The sequence below is a fragment of the Ambystoma mexicanum genome, chromosome 13 (genome assembly GCF_040938575.1).
Source record: "Ambystoma mexicanum isolate Mex_15411 chromosome 13, UKY_AmexF1_1, whole genome shotgun sequence".
NCBI classification, from domain to species: Eukaryota; Metazoa; Chordata; class Amphibia; order Caudata; family Ambystomatidae; genus Ambystoma; species Ambystoma mexicanum.
Genome location: NC_090938.1, coordinates 358455590 through 358475655, shown reverse-complemented (window position 1 = coordinate 358475655; position 20066 = coordinate 358455590). Strand labels below are relative to the sequence as shown.

At 43.5% G+C, this 20066-nt stretch overlaps 20 non-coding genes across 20 annotated transcripts; 16 read left to right on the top strand and 4 right to left on the bottom strand.

Moving 5' to 3' along the window:
* Positions 1 to 946: 946 nt before the first annotated feature.
* On the top strand, positions 947 to 1018 carry TRNAT-UGU (transfer RNA threonine (anticodon UGU)). The gene has a single exon. It is a non-coding gene; the product is annotated as a tRNA-Thr (tRNA).
* Positions 1019 to 1705: 687 nt separating this feature from the next.
* On the top strand, positions 1706 to 1787 carry TRNAS-GCU (transfer RNA serine (anticodon GCU)). Its single transcript has one exon. It is a non-coding gene; the product is annotated as a tRNA-Ser (tRNA).
* Positions 1788 to 2333: 546 nt separating this feature from the next.
* Positions 2334 to 2405, top strand: TRNAT-CGU (transfer RNA threonine (anticodon CGU)). Its single transcript has one exon. It is a non-coding gene; the product is annotated as a tRNA-Thr (tRNA).
* Positions 2406 to 3904: 1499 nt separating this feature from the next.
* TRNAI-UAU (transfer RNA isoleucine (anticodon UAU)) lies at positions 3905 to 3999 on the bottom strand. Its single transcript has 2 exons — positions 3962 to 3999; positions 3905 to 3940 (listed from the first exon to the last, which is right to left on the bottom strand). It is a non-coding gene; the product is annotated as a tRNA-Ile (tRNA).
* Positions 4000 to 5021: 1022 nt separating this feature from the next.
* TRNAT-UGU (transfer RNA threonine (anticodon UGU)) lies at positions 5022 to 5093 on the top strand. The gene has a single exon. It is a non-coding gene; the product is annotated as a tRNA-Thr (tRNA).
* A 687-nt stretch (positions 5094 to 5780) lies between these two features.
* On the top strand, positions 5781 to 5862 carry TRNAS-GCU (transfer RNA serine (anticodon GCU)). The gene has a single exon. It is a non-coding gene; the product is annotated as a tRNA-Ser (tRNA).
* A 546-nt stretch (positions 5863 to 6408) lies between these two features.
* Positions 6409 to 6480, top strand: TRNAT-CGU (transfer RNA threonine (anticodon CGU)). Its single transcript has one exon. It is a non-coding gene; the product is annotated as a tRNA-Thr (tRNA).
* Positions 6481 to 7968: 1488 nt separating this feature from the next.
* On the bottom strand, positions 7969 to 8063 carry TRNAI-UAU (transfer RNA isoleucine (anticodon UAU)). Its single transcript has 2 exons — positions 8026 to 8063; positions 7969 to 8004 (listed from the first exon to the last, which is right to left on the bottom strand). It is a non-coding gene; the product is annotated as a tRNA-Ile (tRNA).
* A 480-nt stretch (positions 8064 to 8543) lies between these two features.
* Positions 8544 to 8620, top strand: TRNAS-GCU (transfer RNA serine (anticodon GCU)). The gene has a single exon. It is a non-coding gene; the product is annotated as a tRNA-Ser (tRNA).
* Positions 8621 to 9085: 465 nt separating this feature from the next.
* On the top strand, positions 9086 to 9157 carry TRNAT-UGU (transfer RNA threonine (anticodon UGU)). The gene has a single exon. It is a non-coding gene; the product is annotated as a tRNA-Thr (tRNA).
* Positions 9158 to 9844: 687 nt separating this feature from the next.
* TRNAS-GCU (transfer RNA serine (anticodon GCU)) lies at positions 9845 to 9926 on the top strand. The gene has a single exon. It is a non-coding gene; the product is annotated as a tRNA-Ser (tRNA).
* Positions 9927 to 10472: 546 nt separating this feature from the next.
* On the top strand, positions 10473 to 10544 carry TRNAT-CGU (transfer RNA threonine (anticodon CGU)). The gene has a single exon. It is a non-coding gene; the product is annotated as a tRNA-Thr (tRNA).
* A 1499-nt stretch (positions 10545 to 12043) lies between these two features.
* On the bottom strand, positions 12044 to 12138 carry TRNAI-UAU (transfer RNA isoleucine (anticodon UAU)). Its single transcript has 2 exons — positions 12101 to 12138; positions 12044 to 12079 (listed from the first exon to the last, which is right to left on the bottom strand). It is a non-coding gene; the product is annotated as a tRNA-Ile (tRNA).
* A 1022-nt stretch (positions 12139 to 13160) lies between these two features.
* TRNAT-UGU (transfer RNA threonine (anticodon UGU)) lies at positions 13161 to 13232 on the top strand. Its single transcript has one exon. It is a non-coding gene; the product is annotated as a tRNA-Thr (tRNA).
* Positions 13233 to 13919: 687 nt separating this feature from the next.
* On the top strand, positions 13920 to 14001 carry TRNAS-GCU (transfer RNA serine (anticodon GCU)). Its single transcript has one exon. It is a non-coding gene; the product is annotated as a tRNA-Ser (tRNA).
* Positions 14002 to 14547: 546 nt separating this feature from the next.
* On the top strand, positions 14548 to 14619 carry TRNAT-CGU (transfer RNA threonine (anticodon CGU)). The gene has a single exon. It is a non-coding gene; the product is annotated as a tRNA-Thr (tRNA).
* Positions 14620 to 16118: 1499 nt separating this feature from the next.
* Positions 16119 to 16213, bottom strand: TRNAI-UAU (transfer RNA isoleucine (anticodon UAU)). Its single transcript has 2 exons — positions 16176 to 16213; positions 16119 to 16154 (listed from the first exon to the last, which is right to left on the bottom strand). It is a non-coding gene; the product is annotated as a tRNA-Ile (tRNA).
* A 1022-nt stretch (positions 16214 to 17235) lies between these two features.
* On the top strand, positions 17236 to 17307 carry TRNAT-UGU (transfer RNA threonine (anticodon UGU)). The gene has a single exon. It is a non-coding gene; the product is annotated as a tRNA-Thr (tRNA).
* Positions 17308 to 17994: 687 nt separating this feature from the next.
* Positions 17995 to 18076, top strand: TRNAS-GCU (transfer RNA serine (anticodon GCU)). The gene has a single exon. It is a non-coding gene; the product is annotated as a tRNA-Ser (tRNA).
* A 546-nt stretch (positions 18077 to 18622) lies between these two features.
* TRNAT-CGU (transfer RNA threonine (anticodon CGU)) lies at positions 18623 to 18694 on the top strand. Its single transcript has one exon. It is a non-coding gene; the product is annotated as a tRNA-Thr (tRNA).
* Positions 18695 to 20066: the final 1372 nt, after the last annotated feature.

The following is a 20066-nucleotide window of genomic DNA, read 5'->3' as shown; positions in this document are numbered from 1 at the left end:
GGCATTGTCTTTTTAGCTGACACCAAATTATGGGTGCCTTGTAGTGCCCATATTGTGCCACTGGAGCTTACCTTTTAGCCTGATATACACTTTGCCACTGATGTTCAGCCAATGGTGCAGTCAAATGTCCCTTCTACATTTTTGTCATGCTGCAGGCAGTGCCACTGGAGCCAGCATGATGCTCTTCCTCATATTCAACACGTGTCAATTGAAACACCTCCCAATGTCATCTTGGCGATGCCTATAAACACCCCAGGACTTTGATGAATTTTTCTCAACAGCAAGTGAGGCAGTTTTCCTGCAAACGGCTGGATGTACCTCAACAAGGAACGCATTGTGGTTCTATTTTGAAGATGTTTGTGTTATTACCTGTAAAGACTTGAATGCCTAACATAATCCCTGTAGACGAGGTGGCCGAGTGGTTAAGGCGATGGACTGCTAATCTGCTGTACACGCGTGGTTTCGAATCCCACCTTTGTCGATTTTAACTTTTGAAATCTTTTTTAAACATCTGCATTGCTCTAAGCACCATTGCCATTGGCTTTCAAAGAACATACAGACAAAAGTGAAAATATGCATGTTAGTTGATTAAGAAGGACACAAACAAGGTTGTCGTGTTACTGGCAGGAATGCAATCTGCTGTGCTTGACTACCCTTTGAGCCAGAATCCGGATAGAAATTTAAAAAAGCAAAGGTAATATCCATATTGTCTCTCTGCTGCCATGTACATGTTTTTTTCAACTTTCACGCATCACATCTCCTCATTAGTCACCCTAAAATTGCACGGAATACGCACAAATTAGCTGCTCCTCAAAAAATCGGCCAGAAAAAAACAGGTCAAATCACAATCATATACATACATTCTCACACACCCTTCAAATATGTCTACCCAGTAAACATCATGTTGTGTGCTCGTTGTGTTGCTGTTATGCGTCGTAACCTGAGGGGCTCTGTAGCTCAGTGGCAGAGCACTGGTCTTGTAAACCAGGGGTCGTGAGTTCGATCCTCATCAGGGCCTCCAAATGGTAATTTTCTTGAACATTGTTGAATAGGAACTGATATTGCACATTGTACCTGTGCAACCTTTTACCAATGGATTCGGGCCTATAACAAAGCCACAAGCGCAAGGTGTCTGAATAGTCTGTGGGGAAGGTCGGCTTTCTGGACCTAATTTCTTCAAGAAAAAGACCTTGATAATCTTGTGATGACAGATGCAGATGATCACGGTGAAGCCCTTACTCTATTGAACAGTACAGCGGTTCTGGGTTGCACGCCTTTCTCTATTTTCAGGGACGTTGATGTGGCAAAATTTAATTGGAAAAGGGTTATTGCCATCACTCACTATTTAAATTCAATGACATCACAGGAAGCAGCAGCATCTGAACTTTGATCTTGGCTGGAAACGTTGAATGATGCCAAACACTGGGAAACTGGAGCTTGCGTTATGCTGGTTTTACTACTAATGGTGTGCCATACGGAAGAACAAGCACCTTCCTCTGGATTAGTGTTGTGAACCCTCCAGGAGCTCTTGTTATATTTTTCTGAACTTCAACTTGATGTGTTTATCTATCAATGGCCGGGTAAGGAAGAACGAGTCAACGATCTTGTTTCTATTATGACAAACATGATCTATTTTTCACTGACTTTGCACCACCATTGTTTTATCTCTTCTTTAAGCATGGGATTCGAGCACCGTTCCCAAACAGACGAGGTGGCCGAGTGGTTAAGGCGATGGACTGCTAATCCATTGTGCTCTGCACGCGTGGGTTCGAATCCCACCTTCGTCGTATTTTTTCTTTATAGTCTGCATTTAAACATAGACCAAAGTCTTTCAACCTCCCTGTGAAAGACAGGAATGAGTACAGATATGGAAATAGAGATGTAAAAATAAGTTCATTGGTGCAGGCGGAGAATGAAATTAGTCAAAGACTTTCCTCGTAGGTTTCCATTCTTTACTATTATAGGAGCCAAAATCAGCGCAGTTAGTAAACTCCCAAGCTTACATCCCAAATTCTTTTTTCTTTTAGTTGTCTGCCTTTTACATGTTCATTTTGCCATCATTCTGACCTGCTATCTAAACTCATGAACCTGTTCAGCATCCTACTCAATACATACATACCCGTAAAAGTACATACTCAAACGCATACCGACAATGTATCACCAACATAAGCACACACGCTTTCGCAAATCAGATGTATGATGACGTACTGAACACATGCAGAGATATACAGCCATTTTTACACAACCAGAAATTCATATACCTGGAGATCTACCTAGGTAAAACCCATGGTTTCTTTGCACTTTCTGTTGTTGGCTGTGAGCAAGCAGCAGGTGGCCTTGTAGCTCAGTGGCAGAGCACTGGTCTCGTAAACCAGGGGTCATGAGTTCAAACCTCATCAGGGCCTCGGGCGGATTATTTTCAAAAAGCACGGGGAAGAGAAGCCAGAGTTGCACCATCTACAGAGAACCTTTTATGACGGGATGCATCCTCATAATTGAAGTCTTCCACAGAAGGAGTGAAATAGAGTTCGAGAGGAAGGCCTAATGTTTTCAGGCAAAGACTGACAAAAACCTTGCAATGTCGCATGTAGCTGCTTTGGTGAAAAGACTGTTCAAGTACACAATGCAACGGAGGGGTGTTCCCCATCTCCATACAATCATCTCTTTGATAATGTAAACGTGCCAGGCGTGTTGAAAGACAAAGACAGACACAACCGCACATACCAGTTGAAGAAAGACAGCCAGCAAACACATTTGTATAGAGGTAAGCAAGCCTCAATTAGAGATGTGAGTCCCTCCGTTTCTGCGGGAGTCCACAAGTTTAATAAAAAATGAACACATATCTTTCATGTTCTAATGATTACCAATCTTTCTGATTAGCTCTGCATAGCTCCAATGGCTATGTGTGTGTGTGTGTGTGTATGTGCCCGTGTGTGTAGGGGAAGGGGTCGGTAGATGTGTTCACGCAGAGCAAGTTGCATACATCGCCAACAGCCATTCTCTCCTGCTCCTGTGCATCCAGTTCGGAAGCGAACCCACCCAATTGTTCTATATGTCTGCTACCCTGACCGCATTCGCACATCATTGGCTATTAGTATGCAGCTTGTGGGCGCTGTCAATGGGATATAAGCACCATTCCCCATGTCTGCAATAGCTAGACCAGATTCTGAGGTATGATGAGCAGGGGTCCAGGCACTTCGCCTGACGAACGCCTGACAAACGCTGGGCTTAGCCCTGCCGGGCCTAGCCCTGAGGGGCCTAACTGGGCATGGCCCTGTGTAAGGTAGGGTGAGCAGGGGACCACTTGCAACTAACCTTCGGCACCAATCAGGCATGGAGAGGTCTGTGCAAATGCCCAGCCCTTTAGCAATCTCGATCTGCAAAACCTTCAACTCCTAATTCTCATGGCTCCCAGAAGCCCTAGCCCATATGCAAATGAGGCGAGTTCCTATCAGCATCCTTGTTCTGCTTGATTTTATCAAAGTGACTGCCTGATTAGTGAAAGGGTATTTATTCTCAGAGGTTTGCTTCAAAGGCGATAATGCAGTAAATAGACAACATTATTCTTTGTAAGTTGATATTGTCTCCTGGATCCTACTCCAGTAACCCTTTTTCTACCTTTACAAATGTCTTCCGTAAGTGGTGCTCAGCAGAAAATGGAGTATAATAACAGTTGACATTTTTTATTTTCTGTTCTATTTTCAAAAACCCTCCGTAGCTGTATTTAAAGCGCAAACACCCCATAAATAACTTGCAATGAGTATTCCATGTCTAAAAGGCAGAGGAGCTGTCATACAACATTAACTGACAATCAAGGAAACCTTGAGGTGAACCAAAAAATGTCCAGAACATTTATTGGTTCAATAATTCAGTTTTGAGGTGAATTAGTAAAAAGTTCCAAAGTTGCTCCAGGTGAGGCTTGAACTCACAACCTCGGCATTGCTCACTGCATGTACTGCTGTATAAGTACCGCGCGCTAACCGATTGCGCCACTGGAGCTGCTGTGTTTTGGTTTTCGACATGAAACTACACCCACAAACACACACACAAGTGTACAAAAGCACCCACAAGCTCTGGCATTGTCTTTTTAGCTGACACCAAATTATGGGTGCCTTGTAGTGCCCATATTGTGCCACTGGAGCTTACCTTTTAGCCTGATATACACTTTGCCACTGATGTTCAGCCAATGGTGCAGTCAAATGTCCCTTCTACATTTTTGTCATGCTGCAGGCAGTGCCACTGGAGCCAGCATGATGCTCTTCCTCATATTCAACACGTGTCAATTGAAACACCTCCCAATGTCATCTTGGCGATGCCTATAAACACCCCAGGACTTTGATGAATTTTTCTCAACAGCAAGTGAGGCAGTTTTCCTGCAAACGGCTGGATGTACCTCAACAAGGAACGCATTGTGGTTCTATTTTGAAGATGTTTGTGTTATTACCTGTAAAGACTTGAATGCCTAACATAATCCCTGTAGACGAGGTGGCCGAGTGGTTAAGGCGATGGACTGCTAATCTGCTGTACACGCGTGGTTTCGAATCCCACCTTTGTCGATTTTAACTTTTGAAATCTTTTTTAAACATCTGCATTGCTCTAAGCACCATTGCCATTGGCTTTCAAAGAACATACAGACAAAAGTGAAAATATGCATGTTAGTTGATTAAGAAGGACACAAACAAGGTTGTCGTGTTACTGGCAGGAATGCAATCTGCTGTGCTTGACTACCCTTTGAGCCAGAATCCGGATAGAAATTTAAAAAAGCAAAGGTAATATCCATATTGTCTCTCTGCTGCCATGTACATGTTTTTTTCAACTTTCACGCATCACATCTCCTCATTAGTCACCCTAAAATTGCACGGAATACGCACAAATTAGCTGCTCCTCAAAAAATCGGCCAGAAAAAAACAGGTCAAATCACAATCATATACATACATTCTCACACACCCTTCAAATATGTCTACCCAGTAAACATCATGTTGTGTGCTCGTTGTGTTGCTGTTATGCGTCGTAACCTGAGGGGCTCTGTAGCTCAGTGGCAGAGCACTGGTCTTGTAAACCAGGGGTCGTGAGTTCGATCCTCATCAGGGCCTCCAAATGGTAATTTTCTTGAACATTGTTGAATAGGAACTGATATTGCACATTGTACCTGTGCAACCTTTTACCAATGGATTCGGGCCTATAACAAAGCCACAAGCGCAAGGTGTCTGAATAGTCTGTGGGGAAGGTCGGCTTTCTGGACCTAATTTCTTCAAGAAAAAGACCTTGATAATCTTGTGATGACAGATGCAGATGATCACGGTGAAGCCCTTACTCTATTGAACAGTACAGCGGTTCTGGGTTGCACGCCTTTCTCTATTTTCAGGGACGTTGATGTGGCAAAATTTAATTGGAAAAGGGTTATTGCCATCACTCACTATTTAAATTCAATGACATCACAGGAAGCAGCAGCATCTGAACTTTGATCTTGGCTGGAAACGTTGAATGATGCCAAACACTGGGAAACTGGAGCTTGCGTTATGCTGGTTTTACTACTAATGGTGTGCCATACGGAAGAACAAGCACCTTCCTCTGGATTAGTGTTGTGAACCCTCCAGGAGCTCTTGTTATATTTTTCTGAACTTCAACTTGATGTGTTTATCTATCAATGGCCGGGTAAGGAAGAACGAGTCAACGATCTTGTTTCTATTATGACAAACATGATCTATTTTTCACTGACTTTGCACCACCATTGTTTTATCTCTTCTTTAAGCATGGGATTCGAGCACCGTTCCCAAACAGACGAGGTGGCCGAGTGGTTAAGGCGATGGACTGCTAATCCATTGTGCTCTGCACGCGTGGGTTCGAATCCCACCTTCGTCGTATTTTTTCTTTATAGTCTGCATTTAAACATAGACCAAAGTCTTTCAACCTCCCTGTGAAAGACAGGAATGAGTACAGATATGGAAATAGAGATGTAAAAATAAGTTCATTGGTGCAGGCGGAGAATGAAATTAGTCAAAGACTTTCCTCGTAGGTTTCCATTCTTTACTATTATAGGAGCCAAAATCAGCGCAGTTAGTAAACTCCCAAGCTTACATCCCAAATTCTTTTTTCTTTTAGTTGTCTGCCTTTTACATGTTCATTTTGCCATCATTCTGACCTGCTATCTAAACTCATGAACCTGTTCAGCATCCTACTCAATACATACATACCCGTAAAAGTACATACTCAAACGCATACCGACAATGTATCACCAACATAAGCACACACGCTTTCGCAAATCAGATGTATGATGACGTACTGAACACATGCAGAGATATACAGCCATTTTTACACAACCAGAAATTCATATACCTGGAGATCTACCTAGGTAAAACCCATGGTTTCTTTGCACTTTCTGTTGTTGGCTGTGAGCAAGCAGCAGGTGGCCTTGTAGCTCAGTGGCAGAGCACTGGTCTCGTAAACCAGGGGTCATGAGTTCAAACCTCATCAGGGCCTCGGGCGGATTATTTTCAAAAAGCACGGGGAAGAGAAGCCAGAGTTGCACCATCTACAGAGAACCTTTTATGACGGGATGCATCCTCATAATTGAAGTCTTCCACAGAAGGAGTGAAATAGAGTTCGAGAGGAAGGCCTAATGTTTTCAGGCAAAGACTGACAAAAACCTTGCAATGTCGCATCTAGCTGCTTTGGTGAAAAGACTGTTCAAGTTCACAATGCAACGGAGGGGTGTTCCCCATCTCCATACAATCATCTCTTTGATATTGTAAACGTGCCAGGCGTGTTGAAAGACAAAGACAGACACAACCGCACATACCAGTTGAAGAAAGACAGCCAGCAAACACATTTGTATAGAGGTAAGCAAGCCTCAATTAGAGATGTGAGTCCCTCCGTTTCTGCGGGAGTCCACAAGTTTAATAAAAAATGAACACATATCTTTCATGTTCTAATGATTACCAATCTTTCTGATTAGCTCTGCATAGCTCCAATGGCTATGTGTGTGTGTGTGTGTGTATGTGCCCGTGTGTGTAGGGGAAGGGGTCGGTAGATGTGTTCACGCAGAGCAAGTTGCATACATCGCCAACAGCCATTCTCTCCTGCTCCTGTGCATCCAGTTCGGAAGCGAACCCACCCAATTGTTCTATATGTCTGCTACCCTGACCGCATTCACACATCATTGGCTATTAGTATGCAGCTTGTGGGCGCTGTCAATGGGATATAAGCACCATTCCCCATGTCTGCAATAGCTAGACCAGATTCTGAGGTATGATGAGCAGGGGTCCAGGCACTTCGCCTGACAAACGCCGGGCTTAGCCCTGCCGGGCCTAGCCCTGAGGGGCCTAACTGGGCATGGCCCTGTGTAAGGTAGGGTGAGCAGGGGACCACTTGCAACTAACCTTCGGCACCAATCAGGCATGGAGAGGTCTGTGCAAATGCCCAGCCCTTTAGCAATCTCGATCTGCAAAACCTTCAACTCCTAATTCTCATGGCTCCCAGAAGCCCTAGCCCATATGCAAATGAGGCGAGTTCCTATCAGCATCCTTGTTCTGCTTGATTTTATCAAAGTGACTGCCTGATTAGTGAAAGGGTATTTATTCTCAGAGGTTTGCTTCAAAGGCGATAATGCAGTAAATAGACAACATTATTCTTTGTAAGTTGATATTGTCTCCTGGATCCTACTCCAGTAACCCTTTTTCTACCTTTACAAATGTCTTCCGTAAGTGGTGCTCAGCAGAAAATGGAGTATAATAACAGTTGACATTTTTTATTTTCTGTTCTATTTTCAAAAACCCTCCGTAGCTGTATTTAAAGCGCAAACACCCCATAAATAACTTGCAATGAGTATTCCATGTCTAAAAGGCAGAGGAGCTGTCATACAACATTAACTGACAATCAAGGAAACCTTGAGGTGAACCAAAAAATGTCCAGAACATTTATTGGTTCAATAATTCAGTTTTGAGGTGAATTAGTAAAAAGTTCCAAAGTTGCTCCAGGTGAGGCTTGAACTCACAACCTCGGCATTGCTCACTGCATGTACTGCTGTATAAGTACAGCGCGCTAACCAATTGCGCCACTGGAGCTGCTGTGTTTTGGTTTTCAACATGAAACTACACCCACAAACACACACACAAGTGTACAAAAGCACCCACAAGCTCTGGCATTGTCTTTTTAGCTGACACCAAATTATGGGTGCCTTGTAGTGCCCATATTGTGCCACTGGAGCTTACCTTTTAGCCTGATATACACTTTGCCACTGATGTTCAGCCAATGGTGCAGTCAAATGTCCCTTCTACATTTTTGTCATGCTGCAGGCAGTGCCACTGGAGCCAGCATGATGCTCTTCCTCATATTCAACACGTGTCAATTGAAACACCTCCCAATGTCATCTTGGCGATGCCTATAAACACCCCAGGACTTTGATGAATTTTTCTCAACAGCAAGTGAGGCAGTTTTCCTGCAAACGGCTGGATGTACCTCAACAAGGAACGCATTGTGGTTCTATTTTGAAGATGTTTGTGTTATTACCTGTAAAGACTTGAATGCCTAACATAATCCCTGTAGACGAGGTGGCCGAGTGGTTAAGGCGATGGACTGCTAATCTACTGTACACGCGTGGTTTCGAATCCCACCTTTGTCGATTTTAACTTTTGAAATCTTTTTTAAACATCTGCATTGCTCTAAGCACCATTGCCATTGGCTTTCAAAGAACATACAGACAAAAGTGAAAATATGCATGTTAGTTGATTAAGAAGGACACAAACAAGGTTGTCGTGTTACTGGCAGGAATGCAATCTGCTGTGCTTGACTACCCTTTGAGCCAGAATCCGGATAGAAATTTAAAAAAGCAAAGGTAATATCCATATTGTCTCTCTGCTGCCATGTACATGTTTTTTTCAACTTTCACGCATCACATCTCCTCATTAGTCACCCTAAAATTGCACGGAATATGCACAAATTAGCTGCTCCTCAAAAAATCGGCCAGAAAAAAACAGGTCAAATCACAATCATATACATACATTCTCACACACCCTTCAAATATGTCTACCCAGTAAACATCATGTTGTGTGCTCGTTGTGTTGCTGTTATGCGTCGTAACCTGAGGGGCTCTGTAGCTCAGTGGCAGAGCACTGGTCTTGTAAACCAGGGGTCGTGAGTTCGATCCTCATCAGGGCCTCCAAATGGTAATTTTCTTGAACATTGTTGAATAGGAACTGATATTGCACATTGTACCTGTGCAACCTTTTACCAATGGATTCGGGCCTATAACAAAGCCACAAGCGCAAGGTGTCTGAATAGTCTGTGGGGAAGGTCGGCTTTCTGGACCTAATTTCTTCAAGAAAAAGACCTTGATAATCTTGTGATGACAGATGCAGATGATCACGGTGAAGCCCTTACTCTATTGAACAGTACAGCGGTTCTGGGTTGCACGCCTTTCTCTATTTTCAGGGACGTTGATGTGGCAAAATTTAATTGGAAAAGGGTTATTGCCATCACTCACTATTTAAATTCAATGACATCACAGGAAGCAGCAGCATCTGAACTTTGATCTTGGCTGGAAACGTTGAATGATGCCAAACACTGGGAAACTGGAGCTTGCGTTATGCTGGTTTTACTACTAATGGTGTGCCATACGGAAGAACAAGCACCTTCCTCTGGATTAGTGTTGTGAACCCTCCAGGAGCTCTTGTTATATTTTTCTGAACTTCAACTTGATGTGTTTATCTATCAATGGCCGGGTAAGGAAGAACGAGTCAACGATCTTGTTTCTATTATGACAAACATGATCTATTTTTCACTGACTTTGCACCACCATTGTTTTATCTCTTCTTTAAGCATGGGATTCGAGCACCGTTCCCAAACAGACGAGGTGGCCGAGTGGTTAAGGCGATGGACTGCTAATCCATTGTGCTCTGCACGCGTGGGTTCGAATCCCACCTTCGTCGTATTTTTTCTTTATAGTCTGCATTTAAACATAGACCAAAGTCTTTCAACCTCCCTGTGAAAGACAGGAATGAGTACAGATATGGAAATAGAGATGTAAAAATAAGTTCATTGGTGCAGGCGGAGAATGAAATTAGTCAAAGACTTTCCTCGTAGGTTTCCATTCTTTACTATTATAGGAGCCAAAATCAGCGCAGTTAGTAAACTCCCAAGCTTACATCCCAAATTCTTTTTTCTTTTAGTTGTCTGCCTTTTACATGTTCCTTTTGCCATCATTCTGACCTGCTATCTAAACTCATGAACCTGTTCAGCATCCTACTCAATACATACATACCCGTAAAAGTACATACTCAAACGCATACCGACAATGTATCACCAACATAAGCACACACGCTTTCGCAAATCAGATGTATGATGACGTACTGAACACATGCAGAGATATACAGCCATTTTTACACAACCAGAAATTCATATACCTGGAGATCTACCTAGGTAAAACCCATGGTTTCTTTGCACTTTCTGTTGTTGGCTGTGAGCAAGCAGCAGGTGGCCTTGTAGCTCAGTGGCAGAGCACTGGTCTCGTAAACCAGGGGTCATGAGTTCAAACCTCATCAGGGCCTCGGGCGGATTATTTTCAAAAAGCACGGGGAAGAGAAGCCAGAGTTGCACCATCTACAGAGAACCTTTTATGACGGGATGCATCCTCATAATTGAAGTCTTCCACAGAAGAAGTGAAATAGAGTTCGAGAGGAAGGCCTAATGTTTTCAGGCAAAGACTGACAAAAACCTTGCAATGTCGCATGTAGCTGCTTTGGTGAAAAGACTGTTCAAGTACACAATGCAACGGAGGGGTGTTCCCCATCTCCATACAATCATCTCTTTGATAATGTAAACGTGCCAGGCGTGTTGAAAGACAAAGACAGACACAACCGCACATACCAGTTGAAGAAAGACAGCCAGCAAACACATTTGTATAGAGGTAAGCAAGCCTCAATTAGAGATGTGAGTCCCTCCGTTTCTGCGGGAGTCCACAAGTTTAATAAAAAATGAACACATATCTTTCATGTTCTAATGATTACCAATCTTTCTGATTAGCTCTGCATAGCTCCAATGGCTATGTGTGTGTGTGTGTGTGTATGTGCCCGTGTGTGTAGGGGAAGGGGTCGGTAGATGTGTTCACGCAGAGCAAGTTGCATACATCGCCAACAGCCATTCTCTCCTGCTCCTGTGCATCCAGTTCGGAAGCGAACCCACCCAATTGTTCTATATGTCTGCTACCCTGACCGCATTCACACATCATTGGCTATTAGTATGCAGCTTGTGGGCGCTGTCAATGGGATATAAGCACCATTCCCCATGTCTGCAATAGCTAGACCAGATTCTGAGGTATGATGAGCAGGGGTCCAGGCACTTCGCCTGACGAACGCCTGACAAACGCTGGGCTTAGCCCTGCCGGGCCTAGCCCTGAGGGGCCTAACTGGGCATGGCCCTGTGTAAGGTAGGGTGAGCAGGGGACCACTTGCAACTAACCTTCGGCACCAATCAGGCATGGAGAGGTCTGTGCAAATGCCCAGCCCTTTAGCAATCTCGATCTGCAAAACCTTCAACTCCTAATTCTCATGGCTCCCAGAAGCCCTAGCCCATATGCAAATGAGGCGAGTTCCTATCAACATCCTTGTTCTGCTTGATTTTATCAAAGTGACTGCCTGATTAGTGAAAGGGTATTTATTCTCAGAGGTTTGCTTCAAAGGCGATAATGCAGTAAATAGACAACATTATTCTTTGTAAGTTGATATTGTCTCCTGGATCCTACTCCAGTAACCCTTTTTCTACCTTTACAAATGTCTTCCGTAAGTGGTGCTCAGCAGAAAATGGAGTATAATAACAGTTGACATTTTTTATTTTCTGTTCTATTTTCAAAAACCCTCCGTAGCTGTATTTAAAGCGCAAACACCCCATAAATAACTTGCAATGAGTATTCCATGTCTAAAAGGCAGAGGAGCTGTCATACAACATTAACTGACAATCAAGGAAACCTTGAGGTGAACCAAAAAATGTCCAGAACATTTATTGGTTCAATAATTCAGTTTTGAGGTGAATTAGTAAAAAGTTCCAAAGTTGCTCCAGGTGAGGCTTGAACTCACAACCTCGGCATTGCTCACTGCATGTACTGCTGTATAAGTACCGCGCGCTAACCGATTGCGCCACTGGAGCTGCTGTGTTTTGGTTTTCGACATGAAACTACACCCACAAACACACACACAAGTGTACAAAAGCACCCACAAGCTCTGGCATTGTCTTTTTAGCTGACACCAAATTATGGGTGCCTTGTAGTGCCCATATTGTGCCACTGGAGCTTACCTTTTAGCCTGATATACACTTTGCCACTGATGTTCAGCCAATGGTGCAGTCAAATGTCCCTTCTACATTTTTGTCATGCTGCAGGCAGTGCCACTGGAGCCAGCATGATGCTCTTCCTCATATTCAACACGTGTCAATTGAAACACCTCCCAATGTCATCTTGGCGATGCCTATAAACACCCCAGGACTTTGATGAATTTTTCTCAACAGCAAGTGAGGCAGTTTTCCTGCAAACGGCTGGATGTACCTCAACAAGGAACGCATTGTGGTTCTATTTTGAAGATGTTTGTGTTATTACCTGTAAAGACTTGAATGCCTAACATAATCCCTGTAGACGAGGTGGCCGAGTGGTTAAGGCGATGGACTGCTAATCTGCTGTACACGCGTGGTTTCGAATCCCACCTTTGTCGATTTTAACTTTTGAAATCTTTTTTAAACATCTGCATTGCTCTAAGCACCATTGCCATTGGCTTTCAAAGAACATACAGACAAAAGTGAAAATATGCATGTTAGTTGATTAAGAAGGACACAAACAAGGTTGTCGTGTTACTGGCAGGAATGCAATCTGCTGTGCTTGACTACCCTTTGAGCCAGAATCCGGATAGAAATTTAAAAAAGCAAAGGTAATATCCATATTGTCTCTCTGCTGCCATGTACATGTTTTTTTCAACTTTCACGCATCACATCTCCTCATTAGTCACCCTAAAATTGCACGGAATACGCACAAATTAGCTGCTCCTCAAAAAATCGGCCAGAAAAAAACAGGTCAAATCACAATCATATACATACATTCTCACACACCCTTCAAATATGTCTACCCAGTAAACATCATGTTGTGTGCTCGTTGTGTTGCTGTTATGCGTCGTAACCTGAGGGGCTCTGTAGCTCAGTGGCAGAGCACTGGTCTTGTAAACCAGGGGTCGTGAGTTCGATCCTCATCAGGGCCTCCAAATGGTAATTTTCTTGAACATTGTTGAATAGGAACTGATATTGCACATTGTACCTGTGCAACCTTTTACCAATGGATTCGGGCCTATAACAAAGCCACAAGCGCAAGGTGTCTGAATAGTCTGTGGGGAAGGTCGGCTTTCTGGACCTAATTTCTTCAAGAAAAAGACCTTGATAATCTTGTGATGACAGATGCAGATGATCACGGTGAAGCCCTTACTCTATTGAACAGTACAGCGGTTCTGGGTTGCACGCCTTTCTCTATTTTCAGGGACGTTGATGTGGCAAAATTTAATTGGAAAAGGGTTATTGCCATCACTCACTATTTAAATTCAATGACATCACAGGAAGCAGCAGCATCTGAACTTTGATCTTGGCTGGAAACGTTGAATGATGCCAAACACTGGGAAACTGGAGCTTGCGTTATGCTGGTTTTACTACTAATGGTGTGCCATACGGAAGAACAAGCACCTTCCTCTGGATTAGTGTTGTGAACCCTCCAGGAGCTCTTGTTATATTTTTCTGAACTTCAACTTGATGTGTTTATCTATCAATGGCCGGGTAAGGAAGAACGAGTCAACGATCTTGTTTCTATTATGACAAACATGATCTATTTTTCACTGACTTTGCACCACCATTGTTTTATCTCTTCTTTAAGCATGGGATTCGAGCACCGTTCCCAAACAGACGAGGTGGCCGAGTGGTTAAGGCGATGGACTGCTAATCCATTGTGCTCTGCACGCGTGGGTTCGAATCCCACCTTCGTCGTATTTTTTCTTTATAGTCTGCATTTAAACATAGACCAAAGTCTTTCAACCTCCCTGTGAAAGACAGGAATGAGTACAGATATGGAAATAGAGATGTAAAAATAAGTTCATTGGTGCAGGCGGAGAATGAAATTAGTCAAAGACTTTCCTCGTAGGTTTCCATTCTTTACTATTATAGGAGCCAAAATCAGCGCAGTTAGTAAACTCCCAAGCTTACATCCCAAATTCTTTTTTCTTTTAGTTGTCTGCCTTTTACATGTTCATTTTGCCATCATTCTGACCTGCTATCTAAACTCATGAACCTGTTCAGCATCCTACTCAATACATACATACCCGTAAAAGTACATACTCAAACGCATACCGACAATGTATCACCAACATAAGCACACACGCTTTCGCAAATCAGATGTATGATGACGTACTGAACACATGCAGAGATATACAGCCATTTTTACACAACCAGAAATTCATATACCTGGAGATCTACCTAGGTAAAACCCATGGTTTCTTTGCACTTTCTGTTGTTGGCTGTGAGCAAGCAGCAGGTGGCCTTGTAGCTCAGTGGCAGAGCACTGGTCTCGTAAACCAGGGGTCATGAGTTCAAACCTCATCAGGGCCTCGGGCGGATTATTTTCAAAAAGCACGGGGAAGAGAAGCCAGAGTTGCACCATCTACAGAGAACCTTTTATGACGGGATGCATCCTCATAATTGAAGTCTTCCACAGAAGGAGTGAAATAGAGTTCGAGAGGAAGGCCTAATGTTTTCAGGCAAAGACTGACAAAAACCTTGCAATGTCGCATGTAGCTGCTTTGGTGAAAAGACTGTTCAAGTACACAATGCAACGGAGGGGTGTTCCCCATCTCCATACAATCATCTCTTTGATAATGTAAACGTGCCAGGCGTGTTGAAAGACAAAGACAGACACAACCGCACATACCAGTTGAAGAAAGACAGCCAGCAAACACATTTGTATAGAGGTAAGCAAGCCTCAATTAGAGATGTGAGTCCCTCCGTTTCTGCGGGAGTCCACAAGTTTAATAAAAAATGAACACATATCTTTCATGTTCTAATGATTACCAATCTTTCTGATTAGCTCTGCATAGCTCCAATGGCTATGTGTGTGTGTGTGTGTGTATGTGCCCGTGTGTGTAGGGGAAGGGGTCGGTAGATGTGTTCACGCAGAGCAAGTTGCATACATCGCCAACAGCCATTCTCTCCTGCTCCTGTGCATCCAGTTCGGAAGCGAACCCACCCAATTGTTCTATATGTCTGCTACCCTGACCGCATTCGCACATCATTGGCTATTAGTATGCAGCTTGTGGGCGCTGTCAATGGGATATAAGCACCATTCCCCATGTCTGCAATAGCTAGACCAGATTCTGAGGTATGATGAGCAGGGGTCCAGGCACTTCGCCTGACGAACGCCTGACAAACGCTGGGCTTAGCCCTGCCGGGCCTAGCCCTGAGGGGCCTAACTGGGCATGGCCCTGTGTAAGGTAGGGTGAGCAGGGGACCACTTGCAACTAACCTTCGGCACCAATCAGGCATGGAGAGGTCTGTGCAAATGCCCAGCCCTTTAGCAATCTCGATCTGCAAAACCTTCAACTCCTAATTCTCATGGCTCCCAGAAGCCCTAGCCCATATGCAAATGAGGCGAGTTCCTATCAGCATCCTTGTTCTGCTTGATTTTATCAAAGTGACTGCCTGATTAGTGAAAGGGTATTTATTCTCAGAGGTTTGCTTCAAAGGCGATAATGCAGTAAATAGACAACATTATTCTTTGTAAGTTGATATTGTCTCCTGGATCCTACTCCAGTAACCCTTTTTCTACCTTTACAAATGTCTTCCGTAAGTGGTGCTCAGCAGAAAATGGAGTATAATAACAGTTGACATTTTTTATTTTCTGTTCTATTTTCAAAAACCCTCCGTAGCTGTATTTAAAGCGCAAACACCCCATAAATAACTTGCAATGAGTATTCCATGTCTAAAAGGCAGAGGAGCTGTCATACAACATTAACTGACAATCAAGGAAACCTTGAGGTGAACCAAAAAATGTCCAGAACATTTATTGGTTCAATAATTCAGTTTTGAGGTGAATTAGTAAAAAGTTCCAAAGTTGCTCCAGGTGAGGCTTGAACTCACAACCTCGGCATTGCTCACTGCATGTACTGCTGTATAAGTACCGCGCGCTAACCGATTGCGCCACTGGAGCTGCTGTGTTTTGGTTTTCGACATGAAACTACACCCACAAACACACACACAAGTGTACAAAAGCACCCACAAGCTCTGGCATTGTCTTTTTAGCTGACACCAAATTATGGGTGCCTTGTAGTGCCCATATTGTGCCACTGGAGCTTACCTTTTAGCCTGATATACACTTTGCCACTGATGTTCAGCCAATGGTGCAGTCAAATGTCCCTTCTACATTTTTGTCATGCTGCAGGCAGTGCCACTGGAGCCAGCATGATGCTCTTCCTCATATTCAACACGTGTCAATTGAAACACCTCCCAATGTCATCTTGGCGATGCCTATAAACACCCCAGGACTTTGATGAATTTTTCTCAACAGCAAGTGAGGCAGTTTTCCTGCAAACGGCTGGATGTACCTCAACAAGGAACGCATTGTGGTTCTATTTTGAAGATGTTTGTGTTATTACCTGTAAAGACTTGAATGCCTAACATAATCCCTGTAGACGAGGTGGCCGAGTGGTTAAGGCGATGGACTGCTAATCTGCTGTACACGCGTGGTTTCGAATCCCACCTTTGTCGATTTTAACTTTTGAAATCTTTTTTAAACATCTGCATTGCTCTAAGCACCATTGCCATTGGCTTTCAAAGAACATACAGACAAAAGTGAAAATATGCATGTTAGTTGATTAAGAAGGACACAAACAAGGTTGTCGTGTTACTGGCAGGAATGCAATCTGCTGTGCTTGACTACCCTTTGAGCCAGAATCCGGATAGAAATTTAAAAAAGCAAAGGTAATATCCATATTGTCTCTCTGCTGCCATGTACATGTTTTTTTCAACTTTCACGCATCACATCTCCTCATTAGTCACCCTAAAATTGCACGGAATACGCACAAATTAGCTGCTCCTCAAAAAATCGGCCAGAAAAAAACAGGTCAAATCACAATCATATACATACATTCTCACACACCCTTCAAATATGTCTACCCAGTAAACATCATGTTGTGTGCTCGTTGTGTTGCTGTTATGCGTCGTAACCTGAGGGGCTCTGTAGCTCAGTGGCAGAGCACTGGTCTTGTAAACCAGGGGTCGTGAGTTCGATCCTCATCAGGGCCTCCAAATGGTAATTTTCTTGAACATTGTTGAATAGGAACTGATATTGCACATTGTACCTGTGCAACCTTTTACCAATGGATTCGGGCCTATAACAAAGCCACAAGCGCAAGGTGTCTGAATAGTCTGTGGGGAAGGTCGGCTTTCTGGACCTAATTTCTTCAAGAAAAAGACCTTGATAATCTTGTGATGACAGATGCAGATGATCACGGTGAAGCCCTTACTCTATTGAACAGTACAGCGGTTCTGGGTTGCACGCCTTTCTCTATTTTCAGGGACGTTGATGTGGCAAAATTTAATTGGAAAAGGGTTATTGCCATCACTCACTATTTAAATTCAATGACATCACAGGAAGCAGCAGCATCTGAACTTTGATCTTGGCTGGAAACGTTGAATGATGCCAAACACTGGGAAACTGGAGCTTGCGTTATGCTGGTTTTACTACTAATGGTGTGCCATACGGAAGAACAAGCACCTTCCTCTGGATTAGTGTTGTGAACCCTCCAGGAGCTCTTGTTATATTTTTCTGAACTTCAACTTGATGTGTTTATCTATCAATGGCCGGGTAAGGAAGAACGAGTCAACGATCTTGTTTCTATTATGACAAACATGATCTATTTTTCACTGACTTTGCACCACCATTGTTTTATCTCTTCTTTAAGCATGGGATTCGAGCACCGTTCCCAAACAGACGAGGTGGCCGAGTGGTTAAGGCGATGGACTGCTAATCCATTGTGCTCTGCACGCGTGGGTTCGAATCCCACCTTCGTCGTATTTTTTCTTTATAGTCTGCATTTAAACATAGACCAAAGTCTTTCAACCTCCCTGTGAAAGACAGGAATGAGTACAGATATGGAAATAGAGATGTAAAAATAAGTTCATTGGTGCAGGCGGAGAATGAAATTAGTCAAAGACTTTCCTCGTAGGTTTCCATTCTTTACTATTATAGGAGCCAAAATCAGCGCAGTTAGTAAACTCCCAAGCTTACATCCCAAATTCTTTTTTCTTTTAGTTGTCTGCCTTTTACATGTTCATTTTGCCATCATTCTGACCTGCTATCTAAACTCATGAACCTGTTCAGCATCCTACTCAATACATACATACCCGTAAAAGTACATACTCAAACGCATACCGACAATGTATCACCAACATAAGCACACACGCTTTCGCAAATCAGATGTATGATGACGTACTGAACACATGCAGAGATATACAGCCATTTTTACACAACCAGAAATTCATATACCTGGAGATCTACCTAGGTAAAACCCATGGTTTCTTTGCACTTTCTGTTGTTGGCTGTGAGCAAGCAGCAGGTGGCCTTGTAGCTCAGTGGCAGAGCACTGGTCTCGTAAACCAGGGGTCATGAGTTCAAACCTCATCAGGGCCTCGGGCGGATTATTTTCAAAAAGCACGGGGAAGAGAAGCCAGAGTTGCACCATCTACAGAGAACCTTTTATGACGGGATGCATCCTCATAATTGAAGTCTTCCACAGAAGGAGTGAAATAGAGTTCGAGAGGAAGGCCTAATGTTTTCAGGCAAAGACTGACAAAAACCTTGCAATGTCGCATGTAGCTGCTTTGGTGAAAAGACTGTTCAAGTACACAATGCAACGGAGGGGTGTTCCCCATCTCCATACAATCATCTCTTTGATAATGTAAACGTGCCAGGCGTGTTGAAAGACAAAGACAGACACAACCGCACATACCAGTTGAAGAAAGACAGCCAGCAAACACATTTGTATAGAGGTAAGCAAGTCTCAATTAGAGATGTGAGTCCCTCCGTTTCTGCGGGAGTCCACAAGTTTAATAAAAAATGAACACATATCTTTCATGTTCTAATGATTACCAATCTTTCTGATTAGCTCTGCATAGCTCCAATGGCTATGTGTGTGTGTGTGTGTGTATGTGCCCGTGTGTGTAGGGGAAGGGGTCGGTAGATGTGTTCACGCAGAGCAAGTTGCATACATCGCCAACAGCCATTCTCTCCTGCTCCTGTGCATCCAGTTCGGAAGCGAACCCACCCAATTGTTCTATATGTCTGCTACCCTGACCGCATTCACACATCATTGGCTATTAGTATGCAGCTTGTGGGCGCTGTCAATGGGATAAAAGCACCATTCCCCATGTCTGCAATAGCTAGACCAGATTCTGAGGTATGATGAGCAGGGGTCCAGGCACTTCGCCTGACGAACGCCTGACAAACGCTGGGCTTAGCCCTGCCGGGCCTAGCCCTGAGGGGCCTAACTGGGCATGGCCCTGTGTAAGGTAGGGTGAGCAGGGGACCACTTGCAACTAACCTTCGGCACCAATCAGGCATGGAGAGGTCTGTGCAAATGCCCAGCCCTTTAGCAATCTCGATCTGCAAAACCTTCAACTCCTAATTCTCATGGCTCCCAGAAGCCCTAGCCCATATGCAAATGAGGCGAGTTCCTATCAGCATCCTTGTTCTGCTTGATTTTATCAAAGTGACTGCCTGATTAGTGAAAGGGTATTTATTCTCAGAGGTTTGCTTCAAAGGCGATAATGCAGTAAATAGACAACATTATTCTTTGTAAGTTGATATTGTCTCCTGGATCCTACTCTAGTAACCCTTTTTCTACCTTTACAAACGTCTTCCGTAAGTGGTGCTCAGCAGAAAATGGAGTATAATAACAGTTGACATTTTTTATTTTCTGTTCTATTTTCAAAAACCCTCCGTAGCTGTATTTAAAGCGCAAACACCCCATAAATAACTTGCAATGAGTATTCCATGTCTAAAA